Source organism: Rhinatrema bivittatum, chromosome 9 (assembly GCF_901001135.1).
Source record: "Rhinatrema bivittatum chromosome 9, aRhiBiv1.1, whole genome shotgun sequence".
Lineage (NCBI taxonomy): Eukaryota > Metazoa > Chordata > Amphibia > Gymnophiona > Rhinatrematidae > Rhinatrema > Rhinatrema bivittatum.
Window position 1 is genome coordinate 210,218,793 of NC_042623.1, and position 20,268 is coordinate 210,239,060.

General features: G+C 46.4%; 1 protein-coding gene across 2 annotated transcripts in view; it reads right to left on the minus strand.

The window, feature by feature from the left end:
- Positions 1-20,268, minus strand: part of WWTR1 (WW domain containing transcription regulator 1) — a 162,369-nt gene that overhangs the window by 85,265 nt on the left and 56,836 nt on the right. The window lies entirely within an intron of this gene.

Sequence of the window (20,268 nt, forward strand, 5' to 3'; positions counted from 1 at the left end):
CCCTAATTCTAATGCATCATTAGTATCCTTTAAAGATACCTCTCTCCGAACCATGCGCTGCTGAGCGACTGTCGGCTTTCCCCTTTGTTCTAGTTTAAAAGCTGCTCTATCTCCTTTTTAAAGGTTAGCGCCAGCAGTCTGGTTCCACCCTGGTTATGGTGGAGCCCATCCCTTTGGAAGAGACTCCCTCTTCCCCAAAAGGTTCCCCAGTTCCTAACAAAACTGAATCCCTCTTCCTTGCACCATAGTCTCATCCACGCATTGAGACTCCGGAGCTCTGCCTGCCTCTGGTGACCTGCGCGTGGAACAAGGAGAAGGAAGGTGATGATGATATGAGGGGGTGGGGAAGAGGTGGTAATGATGCTGGGATTGGGGGAGAGGGATGGAGGGATGGAGGGATAGGGAAGGTGATAATGATGATGCCAGAGGTGAGAAGGAGGAGGGAGAGAGGAGATGATGACGATGATGTCAGGCTGTGGGGGAGAGGGGTAGAAGGAAAGGGAAGGTAGTGATGATGACGACGACGACAGGGATGGAGGAGGTGGATAGAGAAGGTGATGATGATGCCAAGGGGTGCAGGACAGTGGTGGAAGGAGAGGGAAGGTGATGATGATGATGCAAGGGTGGGGGGTGAAGAGGTGGTAGGAGAGGAAAGGCGATGATGCCAGGGATTGGGGGAAGAGAGGTAGAAGGAACGTGGTGATGATGATGCCGGGGTGAGAAGTTGGAGAGAGAAGGTGATGTTGATAAGGAGTGAGGGTGAAAAAGATGATGCCAGGGGAGTGGGGGCTAGGGAAGGGAAGAAGATGGTGCCAGGAGATAGGTATGATTATGATGCTGGGGGAAGAGGAAATGGAGAAGCTGATGATGCCAAAAGATAGGAGAAGAGGGAAAAGAGAAAGTGATGATGGGGAAGTTAGTGGTGTGCTATAACGAAGTGACCCCCTGTGCCAGGTGTGCCATTAAACAAAAAAGGTTGAAACCACTGCTTTAGATGGTGGGGATATCCAATCAAGATCAACGTTGGATTCTACGGAACTGAATATGCAATGAAGTTCTTAGCAGAAAAAAAAAAAGACTGAACTGTACAGAGTGTGGACCTTTTCCTGTACAATTTTCCCAAGGAGCTTTTTCCAGGGGATTTGCCCAGGATCATCTTCCCCAGAACCTTTAAACTGTTTACCTGGGAATTAGCCAGCTTAACACTGAGTTCATGCTTAGCATAGCACGCTCCATTAATCTTTGTGATGCTGCCTTGTCAAGTTTGCCACCTTTATTCCCACTGAAAGGTAGGCACGCCGCCTTTTTTTTTTTTTTTTTAATTCTTTATTTATTGCTTTTAAAATAAGAACAACAAATATCCTTTATAATTGCAATATCACAATAACTGACTTATATTTCGTATTACACAAAAAGGAAATTATATATAATCATGACAAATCTTAAACAGCCAGTCAGTTATGTCTAAATAGGTAAAACAAAGTGAATTCTATTTACTAATAAGCGGTTCAATCAAAAGTAAATAACAAAGAAAAAATGCATTTCTATTCCCTCTTTTCTTCTAATACCGGTAGTTATATCGCTAGAAGGCCTTTAAGATCATCTGGATCTATAAATATATAGGGGTAGATTTTATAAATCTACGCGCGTGCGTACTTTTGTTCGCACACCAGGCGCAAACAAATGTATGCTGGATTTTATAAGATACACGCGTATCTTATAAAATCCGGGGTCGGCACGCGCAAGAGGTTGCACATTTGTGCACCTTGCGCGCGCCAAGCCCTGCGCGCGCGCTGCCCGTTCCCTCCGAGGCCGCTCCGAAATCGGAGCAGCCTCAGAGGGAACTTTCCTTTCACACCCCCCCCCTCCCTTCCCCTACCTAACCCACCCTCCCGGCCCTATCTAAACCCCCCCTACCTTTATTCGAAAAGTTACTACTGTCTCCAGGCAGTAGTAACTTACGCGTGCCGGCTGTCTGCTGGCGCGGCAGGCCCAGACACAGGCCGCTGTGTTGGGGCACTCGGCCACGCCCCCAGACCGCCCACACGCCCCCCCCCCCCGAACATGCCCCCAAGCCGACACCACGCCCCCAACCGCCTCTTTTTGCAAGCCCCAGAACTTACATGCGTACTGGGGCTTGCGCGTGCTGCCGAGCCTATGCAAAATAGGCTCAGCGGGCGTAGGGGCGTTTTAAAAGGGGTGCGCACAACCCTTTTAAATCCGGCCCATAGTTCTTACCATTTAACACTGCATCTACATGGATATTTAACCATAAACTATCCTCCTTTATCTAACACTTGTTTCCTCATACTCAAAAATGGCTTTCTACGCAATTGAGTAGTTTTTACAAGATCTGGAAAGATCCATATTCTTTGACCGTAAAAAGTCTTTAGTCGATTTTGAAAAAAAGACTTCATCATCTCTGTCAGTGCTAAATGCAAACTGTACTAATAAGGTCACCCGAGTTTTAACCTCTAGATCTTCTTGAGATTTTTCCAATAAATCAGATAAATCTATTGAACTATTCTTGGATAACTTCTGTTCTATCATCTCGATTTCTTTCTCCTTGTCATCCCTTGTTAACTTATCCTGTCCCAACTCCTTATTTCTCATTCCAAGATAAAATGTTTTAACTATAACCGGAAGGCATTTGTCTGGCATATTCAAAATTTGTATTAAATCATTTCTAATCAATTCTAAAGGGTCTATCTTCTTTATTACTGGAAAATTATTTACCCTTAAATTTAATGATCTTATAGAGTTTTCAAGATTTTCCATCCTTCTATTAACCTCTCCTTCAGCGTTTATCTGATGATGTTGAATTTTTTCTATTTGTGAGACCCTTTTTTCTATCTGATTTACCTCTTATTTGTTCATCCAATTTTGATGTATTTTGTAGCCAAGTCCTTCTTTAACCTGTTCCTGCCAATATACCTCCAGGAGACAGCTCTGAGACCTCTGGCTTCTATCTTCCCTTCACACTTGGTACAGTCTGAGATTTGCCTGCCAGGGTGTTGCTGGATTCCCCCTGCACTGTGCTGCCAGTCAGGGCCTGGATCTCTGCAGGAGTCTGACCCACCAGTGGCTAAGGACCAGATAAACTCACTTCATTAGTCTGGCATTGCGTATTTGTCAAGCGCAGATTGACTTGAAGATAAGATCAGTTTATGCTTATTTTCCATAGTGCTTTGCTTTATAAAGCGTAGAAACTTAAAACAAAAACTGTATTTACCATATTAAATCTTGTATACTAATGCTGGTAAAATAAAACTGACTACCTCATAAAAAGTGTAAGCTTCTGCTCCCTTAAAAACTATTGAATTTCTATCAAAGGTTATCTGTTAAATCCGCTAATAACCTGTCTAGCCATAATCTGCCCTACAGTCTCTCCTGTAGTATACCCAAATATGTACAAATATCTATCAAAATACACCGTATGGTGCCGTGTAGGGGCAGGTGGGACAGTTTACCCTGCTCTTACTGTCCTTTTCCTTATTTGCTGCGATTTAAAAGTATTTGAGCTATCAGAGCACCCTAGTATTGGAAAAGTGAAGTGGTTCTTTGAATTTCTAACTTACAGGCCGATACAGTACAGTGTGCTCCGACGGAGCGCACTGTTAGCCTGCCCTGGACGCGCGTTTTCCCTTACCCCTTAATTCAGTAAGGGGAGGAAAACGTGCGTCCAACCCGCGACACCTAATAGGGCCCTCAACATGCAAATGCATGTTGATGGCCCTATTAGGTATTCCCGCGCGATACAGAAAGTAACATGTGCAGCCAAGCCGCACATTTTACTTTCAGAAATTAGCGCCGACCTTTGGGTCGGCGCTAATTTCTTCCGTAAAAACTGCTTTTCTGTGCACCCTCCGACTTAATATCATGACGATATTAAGTCGGAGGTCCCGAAGAGTAAAAAAAAGAGTTAAAAAAAAAAATTTGAATTCGGCCCGCGGCTGTCGGGCTGAAAACCGGACGCTCAATTTTGCCGGCGTCCAGTTTCCGAGCCCGAGGCTGTCAGCGGGCTCGAGAACCGATACCAGCAAAATTGAGCATCAGCTGTCAAACCCACTGACAGCCGCCGCTCCTGTCAAAAAGGAGGCGCTAGGGACGCGCTAGTGTCCCTAGCGCCTCCTTTTCCCCGTTTCTACTGTGCCGCCTAATTTGCATAGTGAATCGTGTGTGCGCGCGCCGGGAGAGTGGGCGTTCGTCCGCTCTCCTGCGGACTTTACTGTATCGGCCCGATACAGAACGAGAGCACGACCTCTCCTTTTTGTCAGAACTGTTGCATCTCCTCTTTTTTGCACACAGGATAGAGGCAAATAAGCCCTTCTCAGGATCAGGTGGCCTATGTAGTTTTTAAATGTTTGTGCCTTGCTCAACAAGAGGTGGACAGGTAGACACGACAGGACAGGAAGAGTAGTTTCTTTGAACATGGTCTTCCCAATAATTAGGAGAGAATGAGAAAGGGCAGCGGGATGTGGCTGCATTGCAGAAGACTTGACAGCAAGCCAGCAAATCTAACGTATCCATTAATAGCAGAATTATCTGTCCTACAAATCTAAAATGTGGCAACCCCTGGGATGCAGGAGACCCTGCTGCACGCTTCCAAGGGTTCTCGGTGAGGTTCTGGATACATATTGCCAGTTGTCTCCCATGATTCAGAAAGACTCTGCCATTAAGATGCAAACTACCTTCCTCTTCTCCCCAGTATAGGAGCACATGCAATACACTTTAACTAGTACGGTAAGGTCCGCTTGAGCATGCTATGCAAAGGCTAAACATGCACATTAAAGGGATCCAAAAAGAAGTTAGCATGAACAAATCTGCATATCCATACATGCAAATAAAGGAATATCATATGCAAATGAGTGGCACCTAGCTCGCTCTAAATAGTGGGCGCAGAGTGAAGGCTGGTTGGATGCCAGCATCCTTCTAAGTGGGGGCAGCCAGATTCCTCCCTGGATCCCCCCCGTCCCCTTGCATGCTCTCTTCTGTCCCCAATTGCATCCTTCAACGACGCTCCTTGCAGATCCTGAGCTAAACGTGCACTCATGTCAAGTCTTCCTTCCTGAGAACTGACAAGCAAGGCCTGTGCACCAGGCATAGTCGCGTCTCTCTTGGAAGCCAGCAGGCGGAAACAAATGGAAAAGAGAACTGAACATGCCGAGTTTAGTGCACTCACGCCCACAGTAATGTGCTCATGCTATATAGCTGATGCATTTTCGGGTTCCTGTGCTTGAGAATAGCCATCTCTAAACAATTTTTTTTTTTTTTTTTACCACGAGTATGCTCATTTTTTGCATCACTTGTAAAGTGGCTTTGTAACATGCCTGTTAAAATTGTTTTAGCGGGATCACACTAAAATAGTTTGGGAGAATTTTATTGCACAGGCCCCCTGACGGTTAAAAGTCAGACAATACATTACATCACCGATTCTGAAACCCAATGCACGCTTTTCTTCTACAACTCTGAATAGACTGTGGCTTGCATTTTCTATTGACCTTTCTCTGGGATAGTTCAGGCACCATGTTTCCCAAAAAGTAGTGTTATTTCAAAATTTTAAGACAGGAAAAAAAAAATCTTGAGTAGTTAACGACTATCAACCGTGGAGCCTGAAAATAAATGAAAACGGTAATGCCTTCGAGTTGTTCATGCTTAGGAGCCAAAATCCTGTTTGGAGGACGACTAAGGTTTGTAATCTGTTCTTCCGTAAGGTATATTTCCAGAATTCAGGGCTTCGGTTTTATAAACTTTGCTGATCCCAAAAACAAAGAACATCCAAGCATTTTAAGTGTCCCTTAGGTAGTAGACCTGCCTGTGTTCTGTACCGGTAATAAGCTCCTCAAATTCTCCATAAACACCCACTACTTCTGCCTTCAAAATGCAAAATGCACTTCTGCAGAAAGTTGGATGAAGTTCTACAGGATCGCTCTGACGTCTCGGCCTCTGTGTGGCTAGACTTTAATTACAGGATTAGTACCATGGCCTCCAGGTTCTGCAGCCGGAGCCAGTTCTAATGTCAAGGAGTTTGTTGGCACGGATCTCACTCTCCTGAAAGAGAAGGGGAGGGAAACTAGAAGTGCTTTGTTATGCAAACACGTCATCATCCAAGCTACTGCCCGCCTTCTGTAGCGATCATTCTGGTTGCTTTATCAGGGCTTTGTCACTGGGACCAAAGAGTGGAGTCTGTGACGGAGCCACTTTAAAAGTAAAGTGAGAGGGAAGCTGATGACTCATCAGCACGGAAGAGCCCCCATAGTCTGACTCACGGCCCTGCTCTTCCCAGGGTGACAGCTCACACCCTGCTAAATTACACCCAGTCATCCCTTTCCGGCTCCCCCCCAACAGCTATTAAGTATTGGGAAACCCGTTTTACATTTCTCCTCCTGAAGCAGAGGAGTCTCACCTATCTCTCCTTCAGTCCTGTGAAAATGAAAGAGCCACGCAATAGTGAAACAAATATAAAACTGTGTTACTACGCTAAAAGGACACCGCAGCCACAATTGGCCATCTACAGATCCACAGAGAGCAAATTGTGCCTGCAGTACCACTAATGAGGTCAATTTTCAAAGTGATTTGCATGGCCAAAAAAACCCCAAAAAAACCTCTAAATATTTAACCCGTGTTACTCTGCCATTACCTTGCTCCCTGCCAGGCCGACACAGAAAGGTGCAGCCATCTGAACGCACCTTTCTGCCTGCCCTTGAGTGAGCATTTTCTGGGAGCACAACTTACTGGCGATGCAGAAAATGTTCCCCCCTTAACGGGAGTATTGCTTAGCACCCTTGCTTGGAAATCCCAATGCAAATGAGGGCATTAGGAAGTACTCCCCCGATGCAGAGAGACTGCATCAGGCCAGCGAGCTTTCTTTAGATCTGGAAACTTAAATCCAGATTAGGGCTGGAGTTAAATTTCCACTGCAATGAAAAAAACAGGAAAAAGTTAAAGCTAAAAAAAAAAAAAAAAGGGCAGGAACTCACTGGGTAAGTGCTGGCAGCCTTAGCCTGATAAATAAAATAAATAAATCTATTTATTTAGGGCTTTTCTTTACCTCCTGGTGCAGGTCACCACTACCTAACCAGCAGATCGATACTGTAACGTGCGGTTGAAGATTTCCCGTCTGTAACGTGCTGTGAGCGCACAATTCGGACGCGTAAGGCGATCCAGCGATACAGTCTCCAGTTTCACGCGTCCTTAGAGCTTCTTAAAACAGACGCATAACCCTTTCCGCACCCAGCATGTATATATGTATATGATATGTAAATGAACGAATTAGCTATTCCCCTCCGATACTGTGACACGCGCTCAGATTATCTCCTTTGTAACCCGCTATTTTGCCGCGTCCTTAACCTGTTAGTTTACCGCCTACCCTCTACTTGGTGTTAGTGTGGTGTTCAAAAATTAAAACGGGAATAAAGTGTAAAAAATGGGGGTAAAAAACCATGGACGACCTCCATATTAACATTGCAGCGTAAGTTGTTTATATATATGTATAAATACCTGTCACTTTCCTGTCACTTTCCGAATCCCCCAGGCGTGCGGTCATCGAGGCGGCGGCGGCAGGAGCCGGCGGGTGGGTGCCCGTTCATCCAGGCGGCGGCGGCGGGAGCCAGCGGGCGGGTGGGCGCGTGTTGGATCCAGGCGGCGGTGGGAGCGTGTTCGATCCAGGCCGCGGCCGGAGCGGGCGGGTGGGCGTGCATTCATCCAGGCAGAGGGAGCCGGCAGCGAAAGCGGCCTCCGGAGCCGCCGGGCGGGAGCCGGATGAACGGGCGCCCATCCGCCCGCCGGCTCCCGCCGCTGCCTCGATGACCGCACGCCTGGGGGATTCGGAAAGTGACAGGTATTTATACATATATATAAACAACTTACGCTGCAATGTTAATATGGAGGTCGTCCATGGTTTTTTACACTTTACTCCCTTTGGTTTTACCCCCATTTTTTACACTTTATTCCCGTTTTAATTTTCGCCCTGCGCCTTGCTTCGGGAGGGGGGGGGGGAACCATCCACTTCCTGGTGCCTGTCATTTCAAATGTCATTTGAAATGACTTTTGAAATGACAGGTACCAGCGCACCCAGGATACTGTATAGGCGCTGTATTAGCGCCTATACAGTAAAATGGGTTGCGCGGGCCTAACGCTTGCCTAACACTTCGCAGCCGCGGCATGCATTTGCATGCAATTTGAAGAGAGTATCGAGCGGTAGGTGAAGAGAACTGTGCGTGCGGGGAACGAGGGTGCGCCCGGCACTGCCGCACTGTTTCTACCGTGGCCTTAGAATATCGATAAACTACATATCCGATTAAGTGGTGGTGACCCACACCAGGCAGCTGGACAAGTACTGACTTATCCGACTACCTGGCAGCTGCTTCCCACTGCCAGACAGATACCGTAGATAAATCAGGTATTTATCCAGCTAAGAGGTGAAGGCGGCTGCTGCCACTAATGCAATAATAGCCTGTCAGGGACATCCCCCACCATCACCACCACCTTCCTGAGTTAAAAAGGTGCGTTTGGCCTGTGCCAAAGCTTTGGGACTTTATTTTTTAAAACTCCCGATGCGTTACCGTAGCATTAGCTTACTGCATCAGGAGTTTAAAAAAATAATCTGGGCTTGAAAAATGTGCGCCGAAAACCAGTGCATGCTTCCTCAGTGCCCAGATCACAGCATCAGCCCGTACGTGTGCGCACATGCACGCCTTTCTTGAGGTACCCTGTTGATTGTGGGGGGCACAGAGTTGTGGTCTAGCTGTAGCCCGGTGTAACTTTATTCACCGGGCTACAGAATTCTGGTAGCCAGCCTGGTCCTAAAATCAAGAGAGATGACGACACGTAAGAGCTTTCCAGGCCCCTTCATATCCCAATGTCAGAAGGAAAGACTTGCGCGCTTTCCAAAGCTCTGGCACATCAACGTCTTCTGGCTGTGTCGCTTCAAAGGCAGCCACCAGCTACAATGAATTCTCTGAGCTACAGTAAGCTTCGGCCTTCCTTCAGAAACACTGTCCTTGGATTCAAACTACAGGAAATGTCTCTTGGTTACAGAAGGAGGTCGTCATCGGTGAAACATGATGAATGGGGGGAGTGGAAACTTCATGGAGCTGAGCTCATTACATCTACAATTTCTTAGACATAAAACGTCTAACAGATTGTAGAAGCCAAAACGTATTAAGTTAGACCAATAAAAATAACTTGACCGATAACCTTTATTTCTAACATAGCCAAGCACATTAACATGGCCACCACATTACTTTATTTAGGACCTCTTAGTGACGCAGAATGCAAGAACATAAAAGCAGAAGAGGCCAGTAAGACCCAACTCGTCTGCCCAATTATTTTCCTGGTGGAATGCCAAAGACCTCTAATCGATCACTGGCTCTCTTTCCGTTCACTTCGTTGCAATGAGGAAGCACCCTCTACCTATCCCACGTCCTCTTCACTTCCCTTCGTGTTTCTGTCTTCACCACCTCCACTGGGAGGCCATTCCAGGCATCCATCATCCCTCTGGCAAAGAAATAGTTTCTCACGTCTCTTCGAGTCTACCCTGGGACGGCTTCTTCTAATGCATTGATAACGAACACCTATCATATCCTCCCCTCTTCTCTAAGATATACACATTTAGTTCTTCAAATGTCATCACATATGGCCTCTCTCTGGCCCGCTTCCACACCGTCCGTATTCATCCAAAGCTATCGCTTCCAGAACCGAACTTCGGCCTATTCATTTTACAGCGCACGGCTGAAAAAACTAAAAATTCTATTTATTTCCAAAAGCAGAAATGCCGAAACATTTTCAAGCGAGAGGCTCTCCAGATGGCCATGCCGATGACTTTGCTGGCAGGCGGACGCAGACCTTGCACAAAAAGTGAATACGAGGTGCCCCGGCGCTTCCAGCTGAGCGGGAGCCGTTAGCCACCCTAAACGTCCTCGGAGTGCACATGCAGGAATTATGCCAAAGTGGAAAGACCAGCACAATGCATCCAAAGCAAACACGACTTGAGTGTGCATCCTGAACACCATGAGGCGCATGATAAGGAAACACAATATTTACACTATCAATCAGGAAAGCTGTGTAAAGTATCACTTCTCAAGATTATTCCTGGAAGAAAAATAGCATGAAAGGTGCAGGGATCTTTCACAATATGTCTACATGTGGACAAGCCAGGAAAAAAAAAAAGATAGCACAGCAGAGTCAGCAGGTTTGATCTGGCTTTAAGAGCGGCAGAAAACATTCAGAGACTTGAAATGCTGCCGTCCCGCAATATTGTAACTCTGCAGGCTTTGCTGCTTCTTTTCTAGGCCCTGTAAGTTGCTTAGAAGCCCTTACGGCCAGAAAAGAGATAAACGATTCACTGCTCCAAACCAGCTGTGGCTCCTCGATTTAACAGCTAAAAGATAAACCAAGGTGAGGAGCGATGCTCAACCTAACCTGCTGTGCTTTTATCCAGTTAACCTCAAGGTACCACAACGCAGTTGTCCTTTATGCCATGATCCACCTTTCCTTGCTCACCGAGGGGGCCCCTGATGAAGCAGGTCGGGCCTAGGGAAAAGGGCCATTCAGCTGCCGTTTCTTGTACAACCAGAGGCTCGCCCTCTCTGCAGGGGTTCAGGAAATGCCCACCAGAGCTCCAGCCTGCAGGACCAGCCGAGAAAGGGGAAACGAGAAAGGAAGCTCGACCCGATCCCCCGGGAAAGGGAGGCTGAGCAAAACCGGCTTTTCTTGCAAAATATCGCCGCATAACCACAATTCTGAGACAAAGCCGTAGCTAAAAGAAAAAATGCAAATTAAATTACAAATTACAAGCCAGTTGTACATACCACAAAAAAAAGAGTGGCTTTCCGTAGCAAAAGAAGTTTAATTTTCAGTCATGTATTTTATTTATTTTAAAATCTTATATTTCGCAACTTCAGGTTTTTCGTTTCTACTTTTGTGGCTTTGCAGAACAAACCAGATTTTTCTCCAGTTGAAGAGGCTCTAGTTTCCTGCCTTCGATATTTTGCCTTCCAACGACCTCTACTCTTTCCAAGCAGGGCTTGAACTGGCATGGAGCGGCAGGAGTGAGAAGAAACCGCGTTTGTGTTAAAAACAAAAAACACAAGCGAGCGGATGAACATTTCGTTAGGGGAACAGAGGGAATGAAAGTGGGCACCTCCATTTCTAAACACACTGGAGGGGTGGCTCCCAAAGGCATTCACACAGACCCTCCCGCCCGGGTAAAAAAAACAAAAAACGATCCACGAAAAGCAGGTGCAGGCTCTGCAGCTTACCCGCTTTTAGGAGCCAGGGAAGGGGGGAAACAGCGCTGTGACATACCCCAGCGCCATTTCATGCTCCCTCATCCACCCGCGCAAACAGCAGGGCACAAAGTAGGTGGGGGCCATGCCTCTGCACTTTCAGGCCGATGCTGTAAAGCGTGCTCAGCTGAGTGCACCGTTTCACCCTCAGCCGGACGCACGTCCACTACCCCTTATACAGTAAGGGGTTCACCAGGTCGAAAACGCGTCTCGCACACACCTCCACCCCCAAAACTAATAGCGCTGATCACATGCAAATGTATGTGGTTAGTGCAGTTAGTGTAGCTGGGTTTTAAAAAAGGATTGGATAAGTTCTTGGAGCAGAAGTCCATTACTTGCTATTAATTAAGTTGACTTAGAGAATAGCCACTGCCATTAGCAATGGTAACATGGAATAGACTTAGTTTTTGGGTACTTGCCAGGTTCTTATGGCCTGGATTGGCCACTGTTGGAAACAGGATGCTGGGCTTGATGGACCCTTGGTCTGATCCAGTATGGCATTTTCTTATGTTCTCATGTTTGTGAGACTATTAGCTATTCACCCGGGATACTGAAAAAAAAATGTGCAGCTAATCCGCACATTTTATGCTCAGAAATTAACGCTTTAGAGTTTTTCTGGAGGAAGCAAAAATGTTTTAAAAAAAAAAAAAAAGTTTTAAATGTGCCGATTGGTTAGGCAAAGTATGCTCAATTTTACCAGCATCCACTTTCCTAACCCACGGCTGGTCAGCGGGTTCGGAAAACCGACGCTCCTAAAATTGAGCATCTTCTTTCCTAACCCACTGACAGCCACCTCTCTCCTGGGTTTTCGCTGCTAAGGGGGCGCTAGGGTTGCGCTATTGTTCCTAGCACCTCCGTTGCAGCGTGACCCCCCTCATTTAAATACAGGTTCACGCGCCCAGGAGAAGTGGCTGGGGCGCGCGTTGGGAGAGTGGGCGCCCAACCACCGAGCGCCCGTTTTCCCCGCGGACCTTACAGAATTGGCCCGTTTGCACAGAATCGAAGGGGAAACGACAACGGGGCACTTTCTCTCCGACAGGCTGATGCGAAAAGGTATTTTCACCCAAACGCAGCATGGGTGTACCTGCTCTTGAGCACGCATTTTCAGGCGGATGCAATACCGTGCGGTGGACACAGCGTTCGGCTCAACACACGACCGGAAGCTCATTTTGGATGTGTGCCCATAAGCCCCGAAGCAAAAACGGAGGTTGGCATGTCCAAACCGCACGTTCAATACAGCGTGTAGCTAACAGTGCTCCTCACATGGAAATTCATGTTGATTAAGCTATTACCCCCCTGATGCAAAAAATAAATAAATAAATAAAAAGTGCGCCTGACACGCACATTTTATTCGTCAAAATTAACCCTTGCCCCGGACAGGTGTTCATTTTTGAGGAGCCCAAAAAATGTACAGAAAAGCAGAAAATACTGTGGTCAGGTCAGGAAAAGGGACAACTATAGAACTGAGTGTCCGTTTTCCTAACCAGCTGACAGCCACTTCTCCTGGGCACCTGCTGTCGAGGAGGCGCTAGGGTTTAGACAACTCCCCCTAGTGCTTCCTTTTTTTTTTTTTTTACTGGGGCAGCCCATTTGCATATTGCATCGGGCGCCCCGGAGATGCAATAGGAGAGCGGGCGTTCAATCATGAGCGCCCATTTTCCACGTGCCGATACTGCACCGGCCTGAACGCGAGTGTAAACCTTACTGCCGATGCAGCACGGAGTTTCACGCTCACAAAATGAGCTCAGCTCAGCGCCCTCGCACGCACATTCCATGGAAACAAGGGCATTAAGCATTCACTCCCAATGCAGAGAGGTTCCCCTGGCTGAGCACACATTTTCTTAACGCTAGAAACTTTACTCCTAGTCAGAGGTGGAGTAAAGTTTCTAACGTTGGATACACCTGCGAGGACAGGCAGCAGAGACTCAACAGTGCATTTATTTTTTTTCTAACTGTGGCCAGATAGCCGGCTAGGAGCACAAGAAAACTTATGCTCCTAAATTATGCGTACAACAAGAGATCTGCTCCTATTCAACTCCTCCCTTCCTGAGTTAAAATGCACGGTCAGCAACACCAGGTACTGTTCACTAATATGCTCTGTCTGTGAAGCCCTGTCTCTCACGTTCCCACACACAGGGACAGGCAGGCACACAGGCACACGCACAGGCTTGCACATGTGCATGGACACACAGACACAGGTCCCCTACACACACAGGTAGAGGCACACACAGACACAGGCACATATACATGTAGGCAGACACACACATAAAGAGACACACATAGGCACAGACACACAGGTCCACACACACACACACACAGACTTAAGAACATAAGAACATAGACCAGAGTACCCACGCAATGCCAGGCACTTTTTGTTAGTGTGTGAATAGAGATTTTATTTATTTATTTATTTAGCAGTTTTTTATACAGACCTTCATAGTAGATAACCATATCGGATCGGTTTACATTTTAACAAAGGGTAAAACTGAGGTAACAATTCTGGTAAATAATAGATAACAAAGGAAAAGGAATAAGTCAAAGTTACAATCAACAAGGTATGGAAAACTTGGAGGCTTAAAGACAAGCTGGAAGGAAGATAGAGGCAGGTAGAATAAATATAACATGATACGAATAATTTAACGGGTTAGAGCATATGCTTTAACCAGGAAATGCCAGTGTCCATTGTTCAGGAGGAAGTGTGTCAAAGTCCTTGTAAGAAGTGAGGCTCAAACTAGTGATTATCCGGTGGATCTGGGAAGGCTTGGTGAAAGAGCCACGTCTTTAGTCTTTTTCTGAAGGTTAAGAGGCAGGGTTCCAATCTGAGATTTGCTGGGATATTGTTCCAGATAGCTGGGCCTGCAATTGAAAAAGCTCTGTCTTTGGTCGTAGAGCGGCGAGTGGCTTTAGTAGGGGGAAATTTCAGAGTGCCTTTGTGGATATCTCTCGTTGGTCTGTTAGAGGAGTGGAGTTTGAAAGGGATATCCAGGTCGAGTTGGAGTTGCTGATGGATGGTTTTGTGTATTAGGGTAATAGATTTGTACAGGATTCTGAAATTTACTGGTAACCAATGTAGGTTTCTGAGGATGGGGGAGATGTGTTCACCGCGGCTGGTGTTGGTCAGCAGTCTCGCTGCCGCATTTTGTAACATCTGCAGTGGTTTGGTGGTAGATTTAGGGAGGCCTAGAAAGAGGGCACTGCAGTAATCTATTTTGGCGAACAGAAGAGCCTGGAGGACTGTCCTGAAGTCTTGGAAAAATAAGAGTGGTCTCAGTCGTTTCAAAACCTGTAGTCTGAAGAAACTGTCTTTGGGTAGTTGTGTTGACCATTTTTTTAAGGTTTAGACGATTGTCTATTATTACCCCAAGGTCTCTAACGTGCGTACAGGTGATGTGAGCATTGTGCGGTGAAGGTGGAGGAAGATTGTTTTCATTTGAAGAGATGAAGAGAAGTTCCGTCTTTGAGGCATTGAGGACCAAGTTTAAGCTGTTGAGTAGATTAGTAATGGATAGAAGACAGTTATTCCAGTAGGTGAGAGCTTTTGAGATGGATTCTGTTATTGGGATTAGAATCTGTACATCATCTGCGTACAGATAGTGAATTAGGTTGAGGTCTGTCAGTAGTTGGCAGAGGGGGAGGAAGTATATATTAAAGAGGGTTGGAGATAAGGAGGATCCTTGTGGTACGCCAAGGGAAGATTTTGTTAGAGGTGACTCCTTGTTATTGATTTTGACTTTAAAAGTCCTATTGCTGAGAAAGGACCTGAACCAGTTGTGGGCTGATCCGGAGATGCCGATATCCTCAAGGCGATCCAGGAGGATGGTGTGGTTGACTGTGTCAAATGCCGCCGAAATGTCTAACAGAACTAATAAGAAGGAATGTCCTTTGTCTAATCCCATTATAATATGGTCTGTAAGCGAAATGAGGAGGGTCTCCGTGTTGCGTGATTTCCGGAAGCCATATTGCGAGGGGTATAGGATCTTATGGTCCTCTAGATATTCTGAAAGCTGGGTGTTACCAGTTTCTCTGTAAGTTGGCAACGAATGGTAGATTGGAGATGGGTCTAAAGTTGGCTAGTACATTAGGGTCTAGATTGTGTTTCTTGAGGAGGGGCTTAAGAGAAGCAGTTTTTAGGCTGTCTGGGTAGCTTCCTTGAGTTAGAAGGCTGTTAATAATATTTGTTAGAGGTCCTGAGATTGTGTCTGGAATAAGCAGCAGGAGTCTTGATGGGATATTATCAGCCGGATGACTAGATGGTTTCTGTCTTTTTAGAATGGATTCAATCTCTTTGGTGGAGATTAATTCGAAGCTGTCCAACTTAGGTTTAGCGAACAAATTGAAATTCTCATCTGATTGAGAGGTGTTGTATTAGGAGGAAGGAGGGCGAGAGTATTTAGGATCTTCAGTTGAAAAAATGAGGCGAGTTCATTAGCCTTGGATAGAGCTTGTTCGTCTGGAATAGGTGGCGGGGTTGATTTAGTTATTTGTGTTACGTAAGCAAATAGGGCCTGGGCGTCATACTGGTAGTGGTGTATTTTGTTGGCGTAATATTCCTTTTTTTTTTGTAGTATGCAGGTCCTATAGCGATGTAAGAAACCCTTGTATGCTGAAAGGGTAGTTGAGTTGGGGATTTTTCGCCATCTATTTTCTTTATGGCGTAAGTCCTGATTCATCTGTTTTAGTTTGGTGCTGAACCAAGGTTGATTCCCCCTTTTTTTTGGATTGATTGTTTTGGAGGTTATTGGGCACCATTTGTTTGCGACTGCTTCAGTAATTGTTTGCCAGGAAGATAGGGCTGAGTCGGGATTAGACAGGTCCAGGTTGGAGAGTTCCTTGGAGAGCTGCTCGCTGAGTATATCAGATGGACATGATTTCCTGAATTGAATGGTGGAAAGGTGCGGAGAGGTGTGAGTCTGTTTGTATGTGGAGAAGGATGATTCTATCAAGAAATGATCTGACCAAGGGATTGGGGTACATGTGGGATCAACCGTGCATGTGAATTTAGAGTTAATGAATATTAAATCCAGGATGTGACCAGCTTTGTGTGTGGGGCTGTTGATAGTCTGAGAGAATCCCATAGCAGTGAGGGTGGTGAGGAAGGCTTCGCAGTTCGCAGATCGCGGTATAGCGTCTGTATGGAGGTTGAAATCTCCCATAATCATAGTTGGTAGGTCTAAGTTAATATGTTTTGCTATGGATTCTATGAGGGGTGAAGGGTCGGTTTCTAAAACTCCAGGAGGAGCGTAGACTAACAAAATTTGTAGAAGTTTTGACTTGACTAATCCTAGTTCCAATTTGGATTCAGTCTTGATGGTGTGAGATGAAAGGCTGAAATCACAAGAGATCTGCATGGGGCTCCAGTTGATGATCAGCACAGCAGCACCACAATTTAATGGCGAGAAGTCCATGAAAAGAGCTTTCAAAAACTAATACTACCTCAGAGAATTAGAAAGGGGGAAGCAGAACAAACTGATTTGCTTTAACCGCTGGCTGCGTTGCCCAAACAATTTTAGTTTAACACAAACAGAGACAGGGATGAGAGGGAAATCTTGTAAGGGAGAAGACATGTGAACAATCATAGATCTAGGCGTCATAGTGGATAACACATTGAAATCGTCGGCTCAGTGTGCTGCGGCAGTCAAAAAAGCAAAGAGAATGCTGGGACTTATTAGGAGGGGAATGATGAATAAAACGGAAAATGTAATAATGCCTCTATATCACTCCATGATGAGACCGCACTTTGAATATTTATTTGGGGGATAAGGGATGATGGATTATTGATCAGAGCCTTTTCAAATAGGAAATGTTAAGATAGCATCCCTTACAGAGACCACTTAGAGTCACTGGTGGATTACAGCTTTCTGCAAGAGTATCATTTTTTTTTTTTTTTAAATGACTATAAATCTTCCAGTACTGAAAATCCCTGCCCACTTCTGAACACAAAGCTGGGCAGTCAGGAGCCGCCTGGGTGATGTCAGGGCATCACCTCTCGTGGCCAAGGCTCCTGGAAGGCTTTACCTTCAGCCACTCCGTTTTCCGGGAGGGAGGGGCTGGCAGTCCACGGAGAGGATAGAAAGGATTACAGATAAAAATGTGTAGTTAATCTATAAATGGCATAGAAGGGAGGCTACACCCCAGCAGCCGCTGCCGAGTGTGGAGGGTAATTGGGTGGGTGTTTCCACAACTAGCCAACAATTTTCCCCAGGTGATCACGTGACGCCCACGCGCAGCCTGGCAGCACGGAGAGGGACCTGCCGTAGAGCCAGCACCTGTCAGTCATGCGGAAGCGAGGCCGGCCCCGCCCCGCACGGTTACTGCCGTCATCTTCCTGGTCCCCAGCTGTCTCTGGGACGCGCTGCCTGCAGACATCTGAAGAAATGGCCTCTTTGGTCCTGAGAGCACATGTGCAAAATTATCTTTGGATGGCTCTCTAGCACTGCTCCCACCAATAGTAGGCAAATCTGCAGTTTTCTCCGGCACTGGTGTGGGCATGACGTCAAGATATATTAGAAATTGGGTTTGATTTGTTACACACGTGCCGGGGGGGTTTAAAAATGTGAAGAGTAAAACGATAAACAAAACCGAAACTATTTCAAACTCAAAAAGGAAGCAGTTTCTGGAAAGGAATTCTCATAATCTCAAAATCCTGTGGCTCTTTTGGGTACAATTTTTTTTTTTATTTGCTGGGCAGGTTCCTCCTCTTCCTTAGGATTTACAGTTCAATCATAGCCGGCCTCTTGGGCTAGAGTCTCATGGACTATCTCAACCGTCCCAGGACTTTCCCTTCTTCAGCATAGCAATGGTCCTTGACCAGAGAGGCCACAAACCACAGCTCATGCCAGAAAAAACGGCTTACGCGAAGCCTAAGTCTCGCCAGTAGGTGGTGCCACTGAGCAAATGGCAGCGACACCATCCCTGGGGACGTGACCGCTGCTTCTGCAGCGCCCCGAAGCTCCGGAGGGTCCAGCAAGCAGAAAAGAGCTAAGCCACGAATCAGACATGATGGCGCGCAGTGCTGCCACAGAGCCACCACTCAGCACGCTTTCGGGGTATTTTATATTATTCATTGCATTTTTAACCTCTTAAAACCATAATCGTTAAAGCATCATTCAAATCACATTGCAAACTGTGTTACAGAATGGCAAAAATGCACCTAAGGCTATCGGTGGGTCTGTCTGTCTGTCCAAAGACGGACAGGCAGACATAGGCACTGGAGTTGGCGCCACTGGGCTGGGAGCAAGGCACGTACCTGCTGAGGGAGCCAGAGACCCAAGAGGGCGGGAGGGAGGGAGGTAGGAAGCCAGAGATAAACACACACCCAACTGGTGCTACTCCCGGCATGTGCACCTCCCCAACACGTTTCTTTCCAATTGTGCAACACATCCAGTCCAGATCAGGATCAAACGTTAACAAAATCTGTCTGAATGGGAGAGGTCAGGGTGTGAACACGTTGCATGTCTGAAGGTGATGAAATCTCCAGAAGAGACACGCAAAGCCTGCCCAACTCCGTCACTCCTACGGCAGAAGGCTGCGGTGTTTGTACCTGCCTTTAGAGACATGTCCAGAAGAGTTTTCAAAATCAAAAAAAAGCAGGTGTCACAGAAATCCAAAAAAAAAAAAGTGTATTCGAAAAGAACGCAGAACTGTAAGAATGAAACAGCTTTGGCCATAACAGGAAGGGGAAACCTACGACTAAGAACAGCGGGAAGGCAGGACATTAGGTAATATTGCTGCGCTCTCAGTTCATAGACCTGCGCTATATTTAGCGTGCACGTTGGTAAATACAGTGCTCTTTACTAAGGCTCCACTGCAGTGCATGCGTGGGTACATTAAAAGGGCAACGCGCCCACTTTTACACCAGCTCTTGGAGCTGAATGAAGTCTGCCCGAACAACCCCAATCGTTAAAGCAAATTTACGCTTGCAAGACCAAGACTGCGCGTGGTACCTTTGTGCAGCACAGGCTCACTCCTTTGTACCCGCTAGGGAGCGGGCGTGGACGTTCACGTGAACACGGAGGCGTGCAGCTTTTGAAAATCAATGCGTGTCCCTAAACGATCTCCCTGCCTGCGGGAACAGTGCACACAAAAGTCGGACAGCCCCCGGGGTAATATTAAAAAAAAAAAAAGAAGAGTATTCTATGCGCCGAAATGCTTTAGCACAAATTACCCCCCACTCACACAAAAAAGCAGGGTAATGACCCTAATTAACCACATCACCGTGCTACTTAGCAACCTGCACAAGCAGCACTTTAAATTAAATTTCAGACTGACATCCTCTTCGGGGGGGGGGGTGTAGTGCATTAGCAGGGCCAAACCTTCCTTTTGTTTTTCCAACCATCCAAAAAAAAAAAAATAAATTCACAATCCCCAATTTTCTTTCCCCCTTAACTTCAAAATCCCCCCCATCCTTCCATCCCTGTCCCACAGTCCAACAACAAAATCCCCCAATGTCCTTACCACTACTACTATGTATGCTGCACTGTACACAAACAGAGAAGAGCCAGTCCCTGCTCAGTAGAGCTTACAATCGAATGAAGACAAGCATACAGGGCAAGAGACCTTGGGAATATCTTTTATTAAGAAAATGGTTAAAACTTATTAAGGCTGAAAGGCAGATGGCCCTCAATACTCTCCCCTCTTCTGGGCTCGCTCACTCACTCCCCCCTTGGACTCCTCCCTCTTGGCAGAAGACGAGCAGACCTGTCTCCTGTCAGCTCTTGCATCAAGGGGGCAAGGAGGCCCATCCAGGAGACTTTTGATGTCAGGTGGGAAGGAAGGGGAGAGATTCCTGCATGCTAACACTGCCCCTTCTTTTGGTTTACTGAGCACATGAGAGCTTTAAAATCCCAGCAGCTCCCTTAACATGGCCCTTTGAGCACGTGCGAGCTGCACAACATTTGGTTATACACAAACTTTTCCTAAGTAGGTGCAGCGGGGAAGTTTCTAAGATCTTGGCTAAAGACATACAGCTCTTAGCAGTTTC